This window comes from Elgaria multicarinata, chromosome 2 (genome assembly GCF_023053635.1).
Source record: "Elgaria multicarinata webbii isolate HBS135686 ecotype San Diego chromosome 2, rElgMul1.1.pri, whole genome shotgun sequence".
Taxonomy (NCBI): Eukaryota; Metazoa; Chordata; class Lepidosauria; order Squamata; family Anguidae; genus Elgaria; species Elgaria multicarinata.
Window position 1 is genome coordinate 12,643,395 of NC_086172.1, and position 21,471 is coordinate 12,664,865.

General features: G+C 43.5%; 2 protein-coding genes across 7 annotated transcripts in view; one reads left to right on the forward strand and one right to left on the reverse strand.

Annotated features, from left to right (window-relative positions):
• Positions 1-21,471, reverse strand: part of RAMP1 (receptor activity modifying protein 1) — a 547,734-nt gene that overhangs the window by 276,091 nt on the left and 250,172 nt on the right. The window lies entirely within an intron of this gene.
• Positions 11,204-21,471, forward strand: part of HDAC4 (histone deacetylase 4) — a 192,592-nt gene continuing 182,324 nt past the window's right edge. For 5 of the 6 annotated variants that reach the window (XM_063116011.1, XM_063116008.1, XM_063116010.1 and 2 more), the window contains exon 1: positions 11,204-11,278. The gene's annotated coding sequence lies outside the window, so the exon portion shown is untranslated. Of the gene's footprint in view, positions 11,279-11,923; positions 11,999-21,471 lie in introns of those variants that run through there. The other variant, XM_063116009.1, reaches the window with a different exon arrangement.

Genomic DNA, 21,471 nt, shown 5'->3' on the forward strand with positions numbered 1-21,471 from the left:
TAGAACAGCTATTCTCTCTCTCTCTCTCTCTCTCTCTCTCTCTCTCTCTCTCTCTCTCTCTCACACACACACACACACACACACACACACACACACACACAGAGAGAGACACTGTTAAATGTACAACTGATAACAGCACCCAAGTTCCCTTTGGATGGAATTTTCTCAAAGGCTAAAAAGCATGTGGAACCCTGCTCATCTTAATAAACTATTTACTTAGCAAACACTTCTGAGATTGCTACAGCAGCAGCTTCAGTATCATCTGCTAAATGTCTTTAACATATCCATGTTTTCTTTTTCTTTCCTTTGGCAAGAATTCAACAAACACGCGCACACATCTGTAAAATGTTTGTGTGATCTCCTTCTTGAATGCTTGACAAATTAAGTTCTGTGAAAACTGATAATGCAGTGCAATGAATGACGTTTTAATAATCACAGAAAATAAGCCTAATGTTAAGTAGAATGTTTAGCGGCATCTTCTCCCTGGTTATTAAACATCTATTTAAGTAGCCGAATTATACATCTGTCAACAATGTTTAGAACAAGAATAAAACTTTCCTCCGTGGCAAAAGGTTATTTGAAACAAAATACACAGTATAATAAGTAGTTTTAGTTTTGAAGGTTTGGGGACAGCCTCTCTTATTCAGTGCTCCTTGGCAGCAGTGCCCATAGCAACGCTCACTGGTACAAGTAAGATTGCAACAATACTGCAGCTGTTCCCATCATAAGAGGCAGAGAGAACGGAATCAGGAGTGCATGGGCTCTCTCAAGGCTGCCATTCTCTCTGAGCAAGGCTCAGGGGTGTCTGGAAAGCAGCCAATCCAGATGAAGTATGAGACACTTCGTCCACAGAAGTTACTGAATGAGTGCAACACCGTGACTGGGCTGACTGACTGCAGATCTGCAAACCTTTTGCTTTGTTATTAGCATTCCTGTGTGACTGAATTCCCGTGGGCTGGGGTTGAATGAATGGAATCCGATGCTTTAATTTTTACTGTCAGGAGAAATGGTAATGTGAATGAGGAGGAGGAATATTAATTATGCTTGGCAGACCTTCTTCAAACTATATATATATATATATATATATATATATATATATATATATATATGTATGCACACAAAAACAAAAAGGAGTCCAACGAGCTGAAATGTGGTGGAACCTTTTGTATGGGAGTCATCCAAGAAAACAGGTGGGTAAAGGGGAGTCATTTGCTGTTTATCATTCTATCTATTTTCTCATTTTATTTTCATATGTTTTTAGCCTACCCTTATTCCCAAAAGGTATTTACATATTTTTTTAAAAAAACCAGAAATGAAATAAAATATAAACGTAACCACATTTAAAAGGCCATAATATATGAATACAACATTGCTTTCATCTTTCTATCTGGTCAAATAACCCCTTGCACACGGGTGTCTTCTTGCATTAGGAAGATGCACGGGCTGGGGCTTTGACTGACCTCCACATGAAGGAAGGTCTAAACTAGAGAGCAGTAACTCTAGAATACTTTTAGGTGTGGCTTCCCCATTTCTAAATGGTTCATAGAAGGCCATTCTCAGGTGGCTATAAGAAGCAATTTGAGCAGCTGCTGGAACAGCTGGGAGCAGGAAGAGGCAGACTGGACCTTCAATCTCTCATTACTTGCTCCCCGATTTCTGCCGCTCTGAGAGAAAGCTTGGCCATGAGCTGACCAGCTCACTAAGGGAGCTGCTACTGCCACCTTTGGCCTAGCTGAGGGCACCTTGCCCGATGCCACAAACTGAAATATTGGCTTGAAGATACTTCCTGGAGATGGGAGATATCTCCTGGGCCCAGTGGTTTCTACCAGCACAACAGCAACCAGTTTGAGCAGCAACCAGAAAAGCTGGAGGGACATGCTGAGGCCTCTGCTCTCTGCGGGTAATATTCTGAGTTTGTTGCATTTATCGTTATCGTATATTAAGTGGGTTAGTTAGATGTGAGTGTTCTTAGTTAATATTGGTATTGTTATTGAAATGTTTTATGTTGCTTTATTTCTCATTATGAATTTGATATGCTATTGAACTGTTATTTTTATCTAGTGTTTAAAAATCTATTGTGTTGATCTATATCAATTATATTGATTGTAATTTTGATATTTTTGTACCGATTGTTTTGCATTTATTGGGTTGTATCCAATCAAGTCTTTGTCTTAGCAGAAAGCACTTCTGCTTGACCAATTTGGGGGATCCACTTTTTGCAAATCACTTCACCTACCCATTTAATTATTAGCCCACAAAGCTACTCCTAAGGTTTGGGGTACCGTCTAGGGGTAAAACGTAGAGAGCTGCAGTAAAGCTGTGGGGTGGGGTGGGATGCGGACTGGTGAAAATTGGATTTGCTGCCTTGCGTGAGCAGACATGCTTTCTGCTAAGGCAAAGCCATCACTGGACACAACCCATTATCAGCCATTTTGGGCTTCCTGTTGGAAGAAAAAGTAGATTACAAATATTAAATGAAATTATGTAAAAGTGAATTTGAACATACACATGGAGTGTCTCTTGAGTTATTTAAGGCCTAATTTGTGCAGGGCTTTATAGCTCAGTACCTTTGAAGGTTACGGTCAGTCAGCATTGATACTCAAGCATCTATGTGCCATTCCTGTCATTATCTGTAATTTATCCAAGAAGTTCAGAGTAATGTAGAAAGGTGGGCTGTCCAATTTTAACTTCAAAAGTGTTGGGCAGCTGGGCAGAGGGGCACTGAGTCTGCATCCTGCCTGCTGCTTACCTCCCCACTGTGCTTTTCATCCAGCCATGAGCTCCTGGTATTAGCTGAGGTGAAAATGATTGGAGAGAGGCACATGCTCTGTATGTGGAAGGTCCAGGTTCAATTTCCAGCATCTCCATGTAAAAGGGCTGGGAATGACCTTGGTCAGAGGCCTTGGAGAGCCACTGCCAGTCATTCTAGACAATACTGGATTGTCTGACATGATGCACAGAGCTTCATGTGTTTTATGTTTAGAGCTTTGGGGAACAGGTAAGATTCGGGTGGGGGAAGGATTATCCAGACTGCCCCCTTTCCACACGACTGTAGAAACATTCTGTGTTTAAACACATAGATTGCTTCCATCATATTTAGCTTGGACCTTGGCCTCACAACAAGAGGAGCAAAGCCAAGAGAAAGCATCTTCATCAAGGTCTCCCAGCGGGCTTCATGTCTGAGTAGAAATTTGAACTTGGGCTGCCCACATCCAAATGTAGCCATCATGCTTCATCTCCATATATGATGGTGATCTTATAGCAAGACTTAACATGGCCAGGGCTTAGCAGTCATGTCTTCTTTCTTTTGAAGTAGTGTGAATTCAAAGCTATATCATCTCAATGTTTACCAAGAATTGTTCTAATGTGTTCCATGATGCTTACTTTAAAGGTGTGCACATGATTGTAGCCTTTGGGCTCCTGGTTCTACCATCAAGTGCTGGGGAATTAAAATATTCACTTCCTTTTTAGTCCCACTTTCCCCAAATTGGTTCCCTCCAGATGTTTTGGACTTCAACCCCCATCAGCCCCAGCCAGCATGGGTAGTGGCCAAGAATTCTGGAAATTGTCATCCAAAACATCTGGAAGGCACCAAGCTGGTGAAGGCTGTTTTAGACTACGATCTCTCAAACACTCCCTGTTGGCAGCTTTTAAAATATCAATATGGCAGTATTCTTTCAAATGAAATATTCTTATGCTGAACCACATAGCATTGTTAACATGCTTTGTATATAATCAAAATACAAATCCTTCAGGAAATGCCAGCATTCTTGTTGGAGGTTATCTTGACAGGTAACCCCAAAAGTTGGGTGTCTGGAGGGACACTTTTCCTATATTTTTAACAGATTCTCCTGGAATAGTTGGGTGGCTTAGTGCATTGTATAGATAGATAATCTTTCTGGTGGACTGCTGATTAATAAATGAGATGTGGACTCCAGCCAAAGACCAAATTGGCACAGCAGGGAGACAAAGAAGTCAGACAGGGACAAAATAATGCAATTGATCAAGGCCATGAGGGAGCATACAGCACATTGCTGGTTTCAAGGGCAATAAGTAAAAAAGAAAAGAAAAAAAGATTTATAAATAAGTCCAGATATTCAGAGAATGTTAAAATTAATGGGATGGAGCGAAGACACAGCATGAGTGTCAGATACAAGCATTCCACTGCATGTATACATTCTTGTGAAATTTATTTTTGTGAGCTTCTATAGTCTGCAGCCTCCTCATTCAGTTTTGAATAATGGCTCAATTGAGCTGTAAAAGCTTCTAAAGTTGGAAGTCTTTTGACAAGTTAATTTCAGCCACACAGTAAAAATCCACCTCCACCTCCCAGACAGATAAAAGCCTCCATATCATCAATGTAGCAGGCATTCTGAAGAATTAAAAAAAGCAACAAAAATGACAACAACCTTATCTAGCCTGCAAAACACACACACATAAAGTGGCATTGCTTTAGGGAGAAAGTAGAATACACTCAAACACAAGAAATTTCAAAGAATTAAAAGAAAAGCAAACTAAATCTTATCTTACTTAGGAAATATATAAAGTTGTATACCTTATGCAGAATGTGGTTTACACTAAATCACAAACTATCACGATTTTGTCATTATTATTCAGTGAAATTCAAATATCACCATTTAAAACCAATCTTTAGAACCTAACAATATATTTTAACGGGTGGGTGGGGAAAAATATATTTCCTTAGGTAGTTTCCAGAAAACTCTCCACTGCAATTGATATTACTATGTGCTGCCAGAACTCTTTATAAATGAAAATTTAGTTTCCCCACACACATTGTGCTCAGCCAAACATTACAAACACACACACACAGAGAGACATTAATACTAATGGAAGTTTGTGTGTGCTCGTACCTAAATAACCTAAACTACACTACTCACACAAGAGATAGGTTACCATGAGATTTGAAGAATACCAAACATCTGCCCAAAAGAAAACTTAAGGATACAGGGGCAACCCCTCCCTAATAATAAATCAGTGCCAAAGAATGTTGAATGAGTAAAAGGTGGGAAAGCCCTGACAACTGTATAAGAGGGAGGAATAAAACGGAATGACTGGAAATTGGAACAGGAGGATGTGAAACCCCACCACCACCACCTGTGTGTGTATGTAAGTGTGTGGGTGGGTGTGGTACAAAGAATCCACTTATTGTCTGGATAGGACACTTCCTGGTACACATTGAGAAAATATGTCTTACATTTTCCTATGGTTGAAAGAAAGTTAATGGGGTGCTGGGGAGAAGGGTGCATAGGTCCATGCACATGTGTGTGCAGCATGCGGGCGGACACCTACAGAAGGTAAAAGTCAGGTCCAGAAAAACAAGTCTCCTTGACTTTGCATAGATGCTACACAGGTCCACCCCCCAAACCAACATCAAATAACAAATCACATATGTTTCTGCCAACTGAACCGCTGCCACAACCGCTCACAAGAACATGGATTCGAGGCATGGATCCTCATGACTTTTACAAGAGATCCTCCCGAAGCTACCTAAAAATTATAGGTTACCTATGCATCCACAGAGTTGTTTTTATGCCATTGCAGTGCTGGCAAGCACAATATCTGTGATTTTTACTTACCTAAAACCCCATGGAAAATCTCTCTCTCTCTCTCTCTCTCTCTCTCTCTCTCTGTGTGTGTGTGTGTGTGTGTGTGTGTGTGTGTGTAGGAGGCAACCCAAAGGGGCAGTGCCCATGGCACTTTGTCAAAATCCTGAATGTTCCCAACGGCCCAAAAAGATTAGAGCAAGCCTTGATAGTGCAACAAGATGCAAAGGACAGCAGACCTCCTTTGCCTTCAATAACCGTGGGATTTTGGTAGGTGCAACATATTATGAAGGAATGGGAAAAACTATACCACCTGAAACATCCTTTTTATACAAGAAGCCCTGTCTTCCTTTGCATCTGGACAACCCAATCCTTGGATCATAGTCTCAGTTCCGTTTCTAAAGTAGCACAGAAAGATGGTATTGTGAACTACAAATGAGGAAGTCCCTAGTTCGAATTTTGCCTCTGCCAAGAACTCATTGGGTGGCCTTAGATAAGCTTGTCTCTCTCTGTCAATCCCCTCTCCACCTAGGGTGACCATATGAAAAGGAGGACAGGGCTCTTGTATCTTTAACAGTTGCATAGAAAAAGGAAATTTCAGCAGGTGTCATTTGTATGCACGCAACACCTGGTGAAATTCCCTCTTCATCACAACATTAAAAAGGTCAATGCCTTAAATGATGAAATAGGGATTTGCTAGTAAATGTAGAAGAGGAAGTTTGTACCTCCTTTTTGTGGAAGGATTTCACTTCACAGTTTCTTTGAAGATGAGAGAAAGTAGTTATAAGATGACATTCCTGAGGATACGTTGCACACTGGAAAATCCATAAAATTTATACACTTCCAAAGATAAGGGTTGGTGTTGCCAATCAGCCAAAGGTAGGGTGACCATATTTTGAAAACCAAAAAGGAGGATAAAATGGCCACCAACTTGTCCAGCCTCCAAGGGGGCGTGCCCACCCAAACATGGCCTTGGTCACATGTCTGATTTCTGAAATCACTCCACTGGCTGCCAATTAGTTTCCGGGCAAAGTACAAAGTGTTGGTCATTACCTTTAAAGCTCTAAATGGTTTGGGTCCAGGTTACCTGCGGGATCGCCTTCTCCCATATAGTCCGCCCCGCACACTCAGGTCCTCTGGGGTGAACTTACTTCAGTCAGCTAAAACTGGGCTGACATCAGTTTCCCAGAGGACCTTTTCTTCTGTCGCCCCCAGATTGTGGAATGGCCTGCCAGAGGAGATTCGTAAAAGTAACTCTCTGTGTGATTTTAAGGCAGCTTTAAAGACTAGCCTTTTCCGGCAGTCCTATCAAGATCAATGTTAAATCATGAATTTTTAAGATGTATTGATTCCTGTTCTAATGTTGTTCCCTGCCTCGATCCAAAGGGAGAGGCGGGTAAGAAATAAATATATTATTATTATTATTATTATTATTATTATTCACAGCACACAATTAAGACAAATCTGTTCTACATAACATCTTAGTGTTAAAATCTCTGGAATTAAGAACAAGTGAGATATTCAATGTATCTGAAATTAACTTCACTCATTCTTACTTTTGTAGCTTTTGCAGTACTTTGAAGCTTTTGCTATACTCTATGTGATGCAATTTCCCCTTACCTCAAATATTTTTTATGACTGCAGATCCTTCACTGGATGACCATAGTCTCACCTCACCTAACATTTAACACTCTTTCCCCATCACCTTTCTCATATCCATACTAACACATTCAGCATACTGCTACCACTGAACAAATGAAGCAGTTGACAAATACAGAAAAATCTAGTACAACAAACAAGCAACCAAGCATTCAGAAAGAGTATAAACTACTATTACCCTGCAAACATTAGCCATGGAACAAAATGGACTAAAGGCTAGCAACTCTTAGTTTGTTTCAACTTCAACCAGACATAACAGTCAAAAACAACAAAGAAAAACACACCTACCTATTTGACATAGCAAAACCTAATGACAAAAATGTTGCAGAAAAGGAAGAGGACAAGAGAGATAAATATACACCACTGGCTATGGAATTTAAAGAACTATGGCAACAGGAAAAAGTTACAATTATTCACATCTGTGCATTGTGGAAGGCAGTTACTTGTTTTGGGCAGGAACTTATATAGATGCTGTGCCCCTGCTAGTTCTGTTGCTCCTGTGGGATCCATTGCTAGCACAATAGGAACTGGCACTTCCTAAAGCAACCCTGGAAATGAGTGGAAATGTTAATTTCTGGAATGGGAAATGTCAGAAAAGTTCCCTTCTGTGAGCTCTGCTGATCTGCCCCATTTCATAAATGTTTCCATTTGTTTCTGGTTGTTTTAGGAACCACTATCTCCCCATTGTGCTAGTGGTAGGTCCTGCTAGTGCATGGTGCCCTTCATGTCAAATTCTCTCCTTAATTGAGTGAGGAATGCTTTTGATTGTTTTATGTTCTGAGATACCCTTAATTGGTTCTTAATATGTCTACTGCAATTATAAGTTTTCCCTCCATTTTGCATTTGTTTTTTATATATTCTAATGAGGTTTTTTTATGTCTTGCATTTTCTTTGGGCTATTCTATTGTCTAATAAACTTTTTTCAAAGTTCAGGTACAGTGTTTTTCCTACATCTGCTACAGTAAAGATAGATACTTATTCATTCAACCTCTTTGCAATTACCCTATTCTCCTTTAACCCCTCTATTGTCTCACAGTCCCACCTGCTAATCAGGAACCACCTGGGCTACAATCAATGGAATGCTTGGCACTGCTAGGAGATGGGGAAATGGAACTTACACAGAGTTGTGAGAAGAGAGATAGGGTGTGTGCCTTTTACTACCACACAAAGGCATTGCAGTTGTTCTTCTCTTTCTGGCTTTCTCCTCCGCAGTCCCGAAGAAGCATAAATATTTGGAAGAGATTTCTCTGATATGACAGATCACAGAGGGACAAATTTATTTATTGCATTTCATTACTGCCCAATAGCCAAAGCCAAGTACCATTTCCACTCCCTAACGGGATCTCTCCCACCTATGATGGTAGGAGAAGGTTCCCCAATGTACTAGCATATTGTCAGGGACAAGCCACAGGCAGCTGTTAAAATGGAACCCGGAGCCAAGCCAGAGATAGAGTTGTTGCCCAGGCAAATTACCAACCTAAAAGGAGGCATTTCTTTGCCCTTCTTGTTAAAGAGAGTCATTGGTCAGCCTGGGTGAGTACAACCAATCTGTTGCCTGAGAATCATTACCTGGGAATCAGGCAAGTATTCAAAACTGTAGCCCAGATGGTTCACTTCACAGAAGTAGTATCCAGATTCTAGCATAGCATCTCCTGACACATGTGTTCCCTTGTAGGCATGATGTCAAATGTTATGTAGGTAGGTTTATCTCTTGGCTATTAAATTCCATGTTTACAAGCTCACTTAAATATTGGATCTATCTTTTTATTGGTTAAATTTATTGATCTTACATTGTCTGCCAATTGCTTTGGGGGTATGAACAGGAACCTAGTAACCAAATAAGATTTAAACTTTACCCTCACTGATAAACCAAACTCACTAAAAATACTAATTCGAGTTGGGGGGTATTTTCTCTCTTTGGCAGCAGAGTCTCATGACACAAGTAGATAAATGCTCAGTCTGGGGACCCCTCCTGTCCAGGATTACAAATGCAGGACTTGATAGTCAGGGATGTCCTGACAAGGGAAAACCTAACATTGATTCCCTGCCTACCAGAAACATGCACGTATCCCTATGAAACCTGAGGGGTGTAACTGATTTTTTAGTAGTACTATTACTACCCTATTTCTTCGATTCTATGACACACTTTCCCCCCATATAAACTTCTTTAAAAATGGGGTGTGTCTTAGGGTTTGTTTTCCTGTTGGTGGTACTGAAATTAGTGTGCATCTTACAATCGAAGAAATACGGTAGTATTATCTATGAATACAATGTTAAGACACTTTGCAGGCATAGATAAAACTATGCACAGTGTATATACTCTCCTTCAAAACATCAGGACAAAACGTGTTTACATTTTCCAATCCTAATCCACATGTTTACTCAAAAGCAAATCCCACTGCATTAAATAGAGCTTACTCCCAGGTAAGTGTATATAGAATTGTACATACTTGGGATTGGGAAGCAATTTACACATCACCAAAAAAGTACTTGCATATTTGAACATTGTAATTTATATGCTTAGGTGCAAATTTATAAATAATTTGCACCTACCGGGCAGAATATGACCCAATGGCTTGTGTGCCTTGTTCAGCCTGTTGTCCAGGTGCTTTGACGGGCAACTTCAAGGGCCCTGTTTTCCCTTCTGATTCTTTATTTTAAACCAAATTTGAACTGAAAAGTCCTTCAACTAAAGTCCTTCAACTCTGTGAGTCCTTCAAATAGAGGAATGTCATCTATAAACTATAGGATCCACAGCCACCCTAACTTGGGAGAAAGTCCTATTGAATCAATGGGGCTAACTTCTGAGTAATGATGTGTAGGGTTGCACTGTTACTGAATTTAAGGTTGGCCTTAAGTTCAGGTTGCACCTTGAATTCAGCAAAATTACAGGGAAACAAGTTGTTAGTTTATCATTAGTTATTTAGTTTATCATTTTAGATTGTAAGAGGGCAGGGAGTCGTATTACTAAATAATCTGCGATTGAGTGGCTATTCCCCTCAAGATAATGGGAATCAAAAATGTTGGTTTGAAATACTAAATAGATTTGTAGGGGACAAATGAAAGAAAATCTAGTAGCACTGTTAGCTTTATTTACAAAAAAACATGCTAGCACCAGAGGAACGAATTTGTTTATCATGGCAACACCACCACCACCACCACCACCACCACATGGATGGCAGAGCAAGACCAATCGCTTTGCCATTGGTGCCTACGAAAACGTGAGGGCGCGCCCTCGTGTTTACTCCGAGGTAAGGCCCGCCGTGTTCAATCTGACGCCTAGGAGTAAGTCCCATTCGGCTCCGTGGGTTTGGTTGCCGAATGAGCATCCTCAAGGCTGCGCTCGATGCCAGCCTTTAGGATGCTACGGGGCTGTTGGGGTTTGTTTTATTTTTAACGACACCAACCCAGTGGAAGAGGGAGATTCTAGCCGGAGGCGCCTTTGTGAAATCCGAGCGAAGTGCTGCGTGCCGGCGGGTGGTCCGTGAGGGGAGGCGGCGGCAGCGAGGGCAGGGCGGCCTCCCTCCCTCCCGCCGCCGAGCGGCCCTTTGTTTCCCCCCGCGTCAACGTAGCGATGGTCGTGTGTATGTGTGTGTGAGAGAGAGATGACCCCAGAGATGCGGAGGCCGTCTGTACACCGAGGCCAGGCCAGGCCACGCCTCCGCCTCCCTCAATCAGCCAAAATTTCACCCGCGGCTGCAAAACTCGCCTCCACTCCACTTCCGGTGGGAGAGAATGAAGAAAAAGAGGGGGGGAGGGGAAACGATGCTATTAATAGCCCCGCTCCCTGATTGGCTTAAGGAAGCAGGGGGGGAAAAAGGAGGAGGGGGAAAAAAAAAGGAAAGGCAGAAAGGTGGTTTGTACCACGTGACTTTCCATCTGAAAACCCCAAGATGGCGGGTCCCGTCACGGGCTGATTCCGTTGGCGGCGCGCGCACCGCTGTGCTAGCGCCCAGGGCCCGTCTTCCCCCCGCCCGCCCCCCAACCCCAACGGCGGCTTCTGCGAGGGTCGCTCGTTCTCTGCCCCAGCTTGAGCCTTTGGTCTCCAGAGCCAGGTAAGTGTCCGGCGCGGCTTCCCGGCCGATTTCGCGCGGAGGCCAGGCGTGATTCTGCAGTCGTTCTCCGCACTTTTCCTTTAAACGAGAGCGCGAAAGGAGGGAGGGAGGTATTTCTGTCCTCCGGTTTTTAGGTGGACGGATGGGGCCCCTTAAAGGGATCGGTCACTTTCGCGTGCACGCCTGTCTATGTGTGAAAAGCGCGCGGACGTCGTCTTCGGGCTCGAGCCCTGGGGCTGGGGTGGGGGGACGCGAGGGGGCGAAGAGAACGCCCAGGGCCGTGGGGAGACTGACGCCCGGGACCACCAATCGGAGCCCTGTTTGCTGTCTTGGCGGGTGCTTTTGAGCCATCCTCGCGGATGCCCCCTGGCTGGGCGAGGAGCCCGTCGGAGCGGGAGCGGGAGCGGGAGCGGGGCTGGGCTTGTTCGCACCCCGTCCCTGTCAGAGGGCGGAGGGCGGGCCTTGGGCCCTTGATCGACACCTGCTCTGGCCTTGCCCCCCGCCCCTCCCCCCGTGCTATCTATCCCCCTTGGCCGGGAGCGGAGGGAGCCGCCCTTTCGGCTGCTGAGGGGAGCGTCCGCTGAGGGGCCTGTGGATTCGTGGGCTCTGGCTTGGGAACGAGGCGGGTGGGCTCGAGAGCCGCCGCCCGTCCGTCTCCCGCGGCCCCACCGCCACGGCCACCCCTGCCTCCCTGCCTGCCTGCCTCCTCGCGCCGGAGGGGTGAGTATAACGGGAGGGAGGGAAGAGATGCGGCTGAGCGTGGAAACGCCCATCAGGGCGAGGCCGGGGCGGTGTCCCGGTGAGGGGGGCGAGGCAGGGACGGGACGGGACGGGACGGCGGGCAGAACGGAAGGGGCTGCCAAGGGGTGGTGGTGGTGTCGTCTCCCCCTTCCCGCGTGCTGAGGCCGAGTAGTCCGGGGATGGAGGGAGAACGAGGCGCGCGGTCCATGCAGCGCTTTTGCCTCGCCTTCAGCCAGAGGCATGTTGTTGACGTTATCCCTCCCTGCCCCCCACCCCCCAAAATGGAAAGGGAGCCGCACTTCTGGCGATGGGGACGGCGGCCCCGTGAGTGACAGCTGTTGTGAACTGGGTTGGGTGGGGGGGGTCCACTTCTGTTCTTTATCTTGTCCGGGCGGGGTGACCGTATGAAGTCTGTGGCAGCGAAAAGCAGCCGCGAGCAAGAGTCTAGTGGCACTTTTTAAAAGCTAACACACACTTATGGGGGCATTAAAAGCTTTCGCGAGGCGAGAACCTACTTTGATCGGCTGTTATGAAGTGGTTGCCTGACATATATATGTGTGTGTGTGTGAGTGAGAGAGCGAGCGAGAGAGAGAGAGAGAGAGAGAGAGAGCGCCAGCGTAGGGTCCTGATATGTATTGGACTTGGATCAGGAAGATTAAAATTTCTGCTCAGCTATGGGATTCATTTGCCTGAACTCACATCTCAGCTAAATTTACCCTACACTGTGCTGGGCTTGAAGAGACCTGAGCGTGTTGGACTAAGGATGGGATAAAAATGTCATAATTATGTACACTTAGGCTCTGTAGACCAATTGTTGCGATTTACAATTCATATTTATACTGTTTGTTTTACACTTTGAATTGTTTTAGTTTTTGTGAACCGCCCAGGGAGCTTCGGCTATTGGGCGGTATAAAAATGCAATAAATAATAAAAATAATAATAATAATAATGTTTGCCTTGATCTGCTGTTTACAGCCCCCCTTCCATATATATGCATGTGTGTACATCTGCAAAGTGAGGATAACAGTTCATGCATCTGATGAATTGGGATCTAATTAATGAGAGCTGATGCCATAGTAAGCCTATTACTTAACAACTTGTTAATAGGCGGTTATTTTTAATTTAATAGGGCTCACATATGAGTTTTGTTTAATAATTTTACTATCTTTTCCATCGCTTTTCTCATCCCATATAGCTTGGCTATATCTCAGTGATGGAGATTATACCTTGCATGCATAATAAGGCTCTGAATTTAATCCCTGGCATCTCCAGTGAACATTGGGTAGCATGGCTGGGAACCACTCCTGCCAGAGGACCACTGTCAGTTGGAAAAGACAGTAGTGGGCGAGATGAACCAATGGTCTGACGCGATGTAATAATGGCCTATCAGTTGTATGTACATTCCCTCTGGTCCCTTTCCCTTTGAGTTAAGCTGTCATTTGCATATCTGTGGGTAATTGCCTCACTCTTCTGGTGTTATTCTAGTGATTCGTCTACATCTGGCACTTCATTTAAATGAGCATGTTAAATGTGGATGGATAAGAAGGCTAACTTTAACTGCACCAATTGTGTGGATGACTGTTTAAGATGTATTGTGGGGAGATTTCCATAACTTAAACACAAAAACCAGCCCTGCGATATCTTAAGACAATTGTGACATAGACCAGAGCCACATCATTGTGTGAATTGGTGATGGGTGTTCTACTTCATTGGGTATGTACAGTACTTGAGTCTGTGTCTATACCCAACTCTGTTTCTGTTTACTAGTCTGAAGTAGATTTTTGGCTATAAATACTCATGCCACAAATTTGATCGTATTTAAGCTGCCATAAAACTCAGCCTTTTGTTGCAGTACGCTAATGTGGCTATGGAACTTCATTCTGTGTTTAAAGATCATAATGACCTTGTGACATCTGGACTCTCAGTTCGTTGTTGTTGTTATCCTCCCCTTGACTTCTACTTCTTCAGCTCTGCCATCCAAAGGTCTCTTGTTCCCTGATAACTTTGCCCATTTTGTCTTGTTGCTTTTTATATGTGGAACCCAATCCTTGAATATGTATGCGGTGCCAACTCTCTTCCTTCAAATCCCTCCTCAAGCCCCATCTTTTCCATGTGGCATATGACTTGTCCCTTTAATACTCATTCCTGGCTGCAACCAGACTTTAAGTACATGGAATAGCAGTTGCCCGCATTAATTCTTTATTTCCTTTGGGTTCCCCATTGTCTGTTTTAGATAGTATGCTGCTTAAAGGCAAGAAAATGCCTATTTGTGCAAATGTAACTCTACAAGGCTTCATGTATGTTGATGGTCCATTATATTTATTTTTTAAAAAACTCAGTGACACTGAATTGGCTAGTGACTGCTTGCCTTGAAAATTAAAAGGATCCATGGCTTGTTCACACTGCTTTATGTCTTAAATTTGTATGAGAGGGTAACAGGTTTTAATGACAGTTCTGCTCTTTAACTACTGTATTATAAGTAAATCTCTCATGTATCTGGACAGTTTTTGCCAGAAAAGCTGTTCTTTGGTTTCATTGCTGTCATTTAACTTCTTGTAACCCCTGCAGAAAATACTTTTTCATTTTTTAAAAAATGGAGAACTGTGCAATTCATGCATCTCTAACATTCAGCAGGGATGACTACTACCATGCACATACATACCTCTTCTGAAAATAGATGGAATACACAGAAAGCACAGAGTTTATTGTAAAAATTCATGGTAGTGGAAACACTTGCCCATTCTCAATGCAGTGCATCTTGAAGCAATTTGAAGTTGCCCTATTGCGATCTGGTTCAGGTGTAACAATGAACTATTGCTTGTTAATATGTCTTGAACTGTGCCAGAATCTGAGCAAAAAAAATTCCTTCCTATAGATAAGCACAAAAAGTACTGCTGAGAATGATAGAATCAGTGCAAGGAAAACTGATAGTATTTGAAATATAATGGGTAGTGCAGATTATAAATCTTACATCCTTTTTATGTCTTTCCAAACATTACTTTTTTGTACTAAGGTTGCTGAATATTATTTGACATATCAGTTCAATAGGATTGACAAGTAGCAATCCAGAAACAGATCTGTAGCTTGCTGTCTTGGACTAGTTGCATGTGTTGGCAACTTGGTATGCTTCTGAACTCCATACGGATGTGCATGCATGCTAGTGTTCCCTTACTGTTAAACATCTTACTGGTGCATCCATGATTTGTGTGTGTGTGGCAGGTCCATCTTCTTGTACAGTTCCTTGTTCCAAATTTAGCATCAGTTCTGGGTGACTATGTATCTATAAGCTGTATTCAGATTCCTGAGTGCTATTGGATGCTGTCCGCCTTCTGAAGCTGTATGAATTATTTGGAACAAGTTGTTAAAGTTTTCTTGGTGCTTTTTTTAAACAAGAATGGCCTACATTAATTGCTTACCACACTGTGGTAGGCTGTTAATATACCAACTTACCAATTAATATACTTACTACAGTATACCAACCTGATGTCCTTGGGTATTGGACAAAAAAAATGCAACACAGTTCCTGCACATTACATGAGGAATGGTGGAATAGCCACTCTTATTTCTGACTGTCGGGAATCATTCCCCAACCTTGTTTGGGTTTAGAACCCGTGAATAGATTGATTTTCTCTTGTGTTTGAAACCATGGAGATGGCAACTGGTAAACCACGTTGATGGGATCTCATCACAGTAGTAGTGATTCTGGAGCATTAGACTGTTCTGGAATTTCATGGAGCCTATAGCTACTACATCAGCTATATGATTTCTGAAGTGTGTAACCACTAAGCTTTTGCTGTGAGATTTCTTGCAATAAAGAAGTCTCACTGATTTGGGTGTCCTGTGTCAGTTTGCCAGAATGTGTGCTTGTCTGAGGGACTGGGATCTCAGAAACCTGACACTGAATGAGCAAAGCAAGACTTATTCTTATTGCAACTCTATCATGTATGGTGGTTTTAAGTTTTGTATGTTTCCTTGGGTGGGTTTTATCTTAAAAGGCAACTCATAAACCTTTTAAATAAATAGATGTACCCTATCCAGTTGCAATTTCAGCAAGTCGGGTTTAGATGAAGTTCCTAATGTGCCATGATCTTGTATCCCTTCTGTGGTTCTCTACTAAGCTCTAGGTGGCCAGATTGTTATTTCATTTATACTTGCTCCATAGTCTTGCGTGTCATCTTCTGTTCTTTCTGGGGACAAGATCATTCACTCTCTGCTGTTTTGCTGGGCCTTCAGTAGTTCCTTCCCCAGATCTTGTGTTGGCCCTGGCTCTTCTGTTGCTGGTCTAGGTGAGATGGCTTCCTGTCATGGTGCTTCCCCCCCCCCCCCCCCCCCCCGTGGGTCCAATTTGCCAGTTTCTGTAGTGGATCTGGAAAGTGTTCTTTTCTGAGGTTTTCCTTCTACATCTGTTACTTTTCACTTCTGATTTGAATCACTTTTATTAAAAGGCTGTGACCCTAGTAGTTCACCTCCAAGCTCATTATTGCTTCCTTTGCTTTATACTAGTTGATGCTTTGCCTCCTGTGGCAAAGGCTGAAGGGTTGTTGACCTCAGGTGTTTGTGCAACAGGCTATATCTTTCACTTATTGGGACACCCCTTGGATGTCTAGTGAAATGAAGAGGTACTTGGTGCAGTGTCTAGGCTGCTGGTCATGTCACTCAAAACTATTCACAGTGGTTAATAAAGCTTCTTTGTTGCACTTATTCTCCTAAGTATCTTCTGATATATTTACTTGTTGTTCCCATTCCACAGATATACACCCGAGTGTGGTACAGTGTTTGTAAAATTGACTGTACTTGTTGCATGAAAACTATGCCAACATATTGATAGACTTCTTCAAAGATGTGTTAATAAGAAGGAAAGTGTTCTTTTTTGCCTGTTCTTTGGATTAAAGTACAAATTAATTACATTTTATCTGTCACAATTGGAAACCTTGTTTAACATGCAATGTATGATTTCTGAAATTTTCATCTTATTCCTTGTTTTGTTGCAGTTTCTATGGGCTTGTTCACTGATCTTAAATTTGGGAATACTGTAAATGTAGTGAAGTAGCAGACTGTCTTTGCATCCACTTTGCATACCAGAGAATACATCTATGCCTGGTTATCGTGAGCTACACACTTTAGAAAAGTGGGTGGGGAAACAATACATAGTAACTACATATCTTTGCTCCATGCATTACACTATATCTGCTGATGGCGTGGGGAGTGTATATATGATCCTGCTACCCAACAGTATTTTTGGATTTGAGATGGTGTAAATTGACTCTTTATTTTGCAAAATTATCCTTGTCAACTTCATTAAGTAGCTAGCTAATCTGAAGACATATTAACTATAAGAGCAAAATACTTAAGTCTGGGTTTGTCTACAGGTTATTGCAACGTAATGGGTTATTTCAACAGAAAAAAATGAGTTTTTTCTTTCAAAATAATGGATTATTTCAGCAGAAAACAACTATCAAGTATATACATGGTACTATTATTTATTCTATATTACATGCCTCCAAGGAACTCAAGGTGACATTTATTGCTCTCCCCCACTCCCCTTTTTATCTCCGCAAACTTTCATGTATGTTAGGCTGAGAGATAGAGCTTCATTGCTGAGTGGGGATTTGAACCTGGGTCTCGCAAGTCCTAATCCAGCACACTAACCACTACACAACAGTAAACTGAGGTTGTGATACTCACCCTGTTACTTTGCTTTTTTAAAAAATGTGTTTTGTGATGAAAAAGTATGACTGTTCCTGTTTTTAGTATATGGCAAAACTTGTAACAATTTTCTGGAACAACTGGAAATTTTGTGTAGTCTTCTAAAATAAGTATCTGTTAGAATATTGAAGTTTTAGGATGTGAAATACATCAGTGAGCTTTGTTCTTTAGTTTATTAGAGGAGGTAATGGCTGGTTCAGACAACACCATAGTCAACGGTGGGGTAATAATCAATTCAACAGTTAATTATCTAAGGGGTACTCCCACACAACATTATAATAATCAATCATGGTATGGATTACGGTCAGCGTTGAGTCGACTATTAGTCCATGCTAATTGACTCACTCATCCCCTGCCCTTTTCCCTCCTCAGACCTCCTGCTAGTATCTCATCAGCCATTGCTGCCAAAAATCTATCCTGCTGGAACAACGCACGGGGCAGAAGGAAGGAGTGAGAAAGTCGGTTCGATTACACCAGAACCTGCCTCCGCACCAGGCTCTCTGGTGGCTTCCTATTCTTCTTGAGCAGACAAGCTGTCATGTCTCTCAGAAAAGTCCTGCTTTTGATGAGAGGCAAATGACGAGGCTTGCTAAGTAATCCACAAAGCTTTTATTAAGCAACAAACATTTCTACCTGAAGAGAGCCTAACCTCTTGGAAATGTCCCCCTAGGCAAAACTATGCAAACTCAGCAAGACAATTCTTCTTGTCCGCTCAAGAAGAATAGGAAGCCACTTCCTAAACACCTGTAACTTCAGAGAGCCTGATGCGGAGGCAGGTTCTGGCATAATCGAAACAACTTTCTCATGCCTTCCTTCCTCCCCATGCGTTTGAGCTTCCGACGGACCTTGCATCAGCTAGCTTGTTGGGACGCTCACCTCCGGAAGAATCCTCACTTCCCACTGAGTGTGTAGGATTTGGCCTTGAGGAGATAAGCTCTGGAGAGGGCTGACTTCCAGCTGGGGAATCGCCCATGACAACTTCCTCCCCTACTGGTACAGGCTGGCTGGTGTCTGGCTAGTTCTGATTCTGATTGATTACCTGAAACATCTTCTCCCAAAACAGGGGCAGTAGGGTTAGACATGACAGTTGGGGAGGGTTGCTTTCTGTTCCTAAAGTTATTTATGTATAACTTCGTTTGCTCATTAAGTTATATTTTTAAAAGTTTAAAATTAAATTCAGTAGTAAATCTGTAATTGTCTGAATAGATTAGAACAACATTAAATGACTGCTGTAGCATCAGAACAAAACCTAAACCCAATCAAGAATGCACATTAACTGTCAAGAATGCACAATGGTGATTCTATTCACATGTTGGGAAAATGACCAGATCAATAAATAAAGGATGAAAGAACTATTATGCTAGGAATCTTACCGAGAGAATGAAAAAAAAAATCCCCCAAGGTTTCATTATTTTCAGGTATTTTACTTCCCTAGTGTTGGTGTTGGAGTCCACCCAGCTTGTTGTTCTGGGGGATTTCAACATCCATGCTGAGGCTGCCCTGTTGGGTGTGACTCAGGACTTCGTGTCTGCCATGACAACGATGGGTTTGCCCCAAATAGTATCTGGCCCCACCCATGCTGCTGGGCAGACTTTGGACCTTGTTTTCTGTGCTGGATGGGATGGCAGGGATCTGAACGTGGAGGAACTTTCTATAGTTCCATTGTCATGGACAGATCACTACCTGGTGGGGTTTAGACTTGCTGGCACTCAGAACCTCTGCAGGGGTGGAGGACCAATTAATATGGTCTGCCCCAGGAGGTTGATGGATCCGAATGGTTTCCTGATGGCTCTTGGGGAATTTCCTGTTGCCTCAGCAGGTGATTTTGTCAAAGTTCTGGTCAATCTCTGGAATGGAGAAATGGCCAGGACGGTGGACACAATTGCTCCTGAGCGTCCTCTCTCACGATGTGGAGCCACACCAGCCCCCTGGTTTTCCAGGGAACTGGCAGCAATGAAACAAGTGAGACAGAGGCTAGAACGATGTTGGTGGAAAACTCGGAGTGAATCCAATCGAACACGGGCTAGAGCCTATTTGAAAGCCTACTCCATGGCAATTTGGGCAGCAAAAACACTTTTTTTTCTCTGCCACTATTGTGTCTGTGAAGAGCGGTCCAGTGGAGATGTTTTGTATGGTCAGGGGCCTTCTACACTCTGGCCCCCAAGAAGAGATTTCAGACCTTTCAACAATCCGCTGTGACCAATTTGCTCAGCACTTTGTAGACAAAATCGCTTGGATCCGCTCTGACTTGGATACTATTGTTGATACAAACCCAGTGGATGTGACTTTGGCACCTGTTTGTCCTGTATTATTGGATACCTTTCAATTTGCACAGTCCGATGATGTGGACAGGGTCCTTGGATTGGTGAGAGCCACCACGTGTATACTAGATCCTTGCCCTTCCTGGCTTATAAAAGCTGCCAGAGGGGGACTGGCTGAGTGGGTAAGCGGAGTGGTCAATGCCTCCTTTCGCCAAGGTAGGGACCCAGCCTGCTTGAAGGAAGCAGTGGTAAGACCCACACTGAAAAAGCCCTCCTTGGCCCCCACTGTATTGGATAACTACTGGCCAGTCTTCAACATCCCATTTTTGGGCAGGGTATTGGAGCGTGTGGTGGCCTCCCAACTCTAGGGATTCCTGGATGAAATGAATTATCTAGATCCATTTCAATCTGGCTTCAGGCCTGGTTATGGAACAGAAACAGCTTTGGTTGCCTTGGTGGATGATCTTCACCGGGAACTGGACAGGGGGTGTATGTCCCTGCTGGTTCTGCTGGACCTCTCAGTGGCGTTTGATACCATCGACCATGGTATCCTTCTGGGCCGCATTGCTGGGATGGGACTTGGAGGCACTGATTTACAGTGGCTCCATTCCTTCCTGGATTGACAGACCCAGAAGGTGGTACTGGGGGATTCCTGATCGACTCCTTGGCTGTTGGCCTATGGAGTCCCTCAGGGCTCTGTTTTGTCCCCCATGCTATTTAACATATATATGAAACGGTTGGGAGAGGTTATCCGGAGTTGTGGAGTGCGATTCCACCAGTACGCTGATGACACCCAACTCTACTACTTTCCACCCAATTCCAAGGAAGCGGTTTCTGTGCTAAATCGGTGTCTGTTGGCAGTAATGAGGGTGAACAAATTGAAGCTTAATCCAGATAAGACAGAGGCGCTCCTGGTCAGTCGAAAGGCAGATCAGGGAATAGGGGATTCAGCTTGTGCTGGATGGGGTTACACTCCCCTGAAGACACAGGTCTGCAGCTTGGGTGTACTTCTGGATTCAGCCCTGAGCCTGGATGCCCAGGTTTCGGCAGTGGCCAGGAGTGCATTTGCACAGTTAAAGCTAGTGCGCCAGCTGCGCCTGTTCCTAGAGATGTCGGACCTGGCCACAGTGACACATGCCTTAGTTATATCCCGATTGAATTACTGTAACGCGCTCTACGTGGGGCTGCCTTTAAAGAGTGTTCGGAAACTCCAGCTGGTTCAAAGAGCTCTAGCCAGATTGTTGACCGGGGCTGGTTACAGGGAGCACACAACTCCCCTGTTAAAACAGCTCCACTGGCTTCCAGTCTGTTTCCGGGCACAATTCAAAGTGCTGGTTATGACCTATAAAGCCCTATATGGCTTGGGTCCAGGTCATCTGAAAGACCGTATTCTCCCTTACGAGCCTGCCCATGGCATGCTTGGTGGGAACATGGGAGAGAGCCTTCTCGGTGGCTGCTCCAGTACTTTGGAACTCTCTTCTCGAA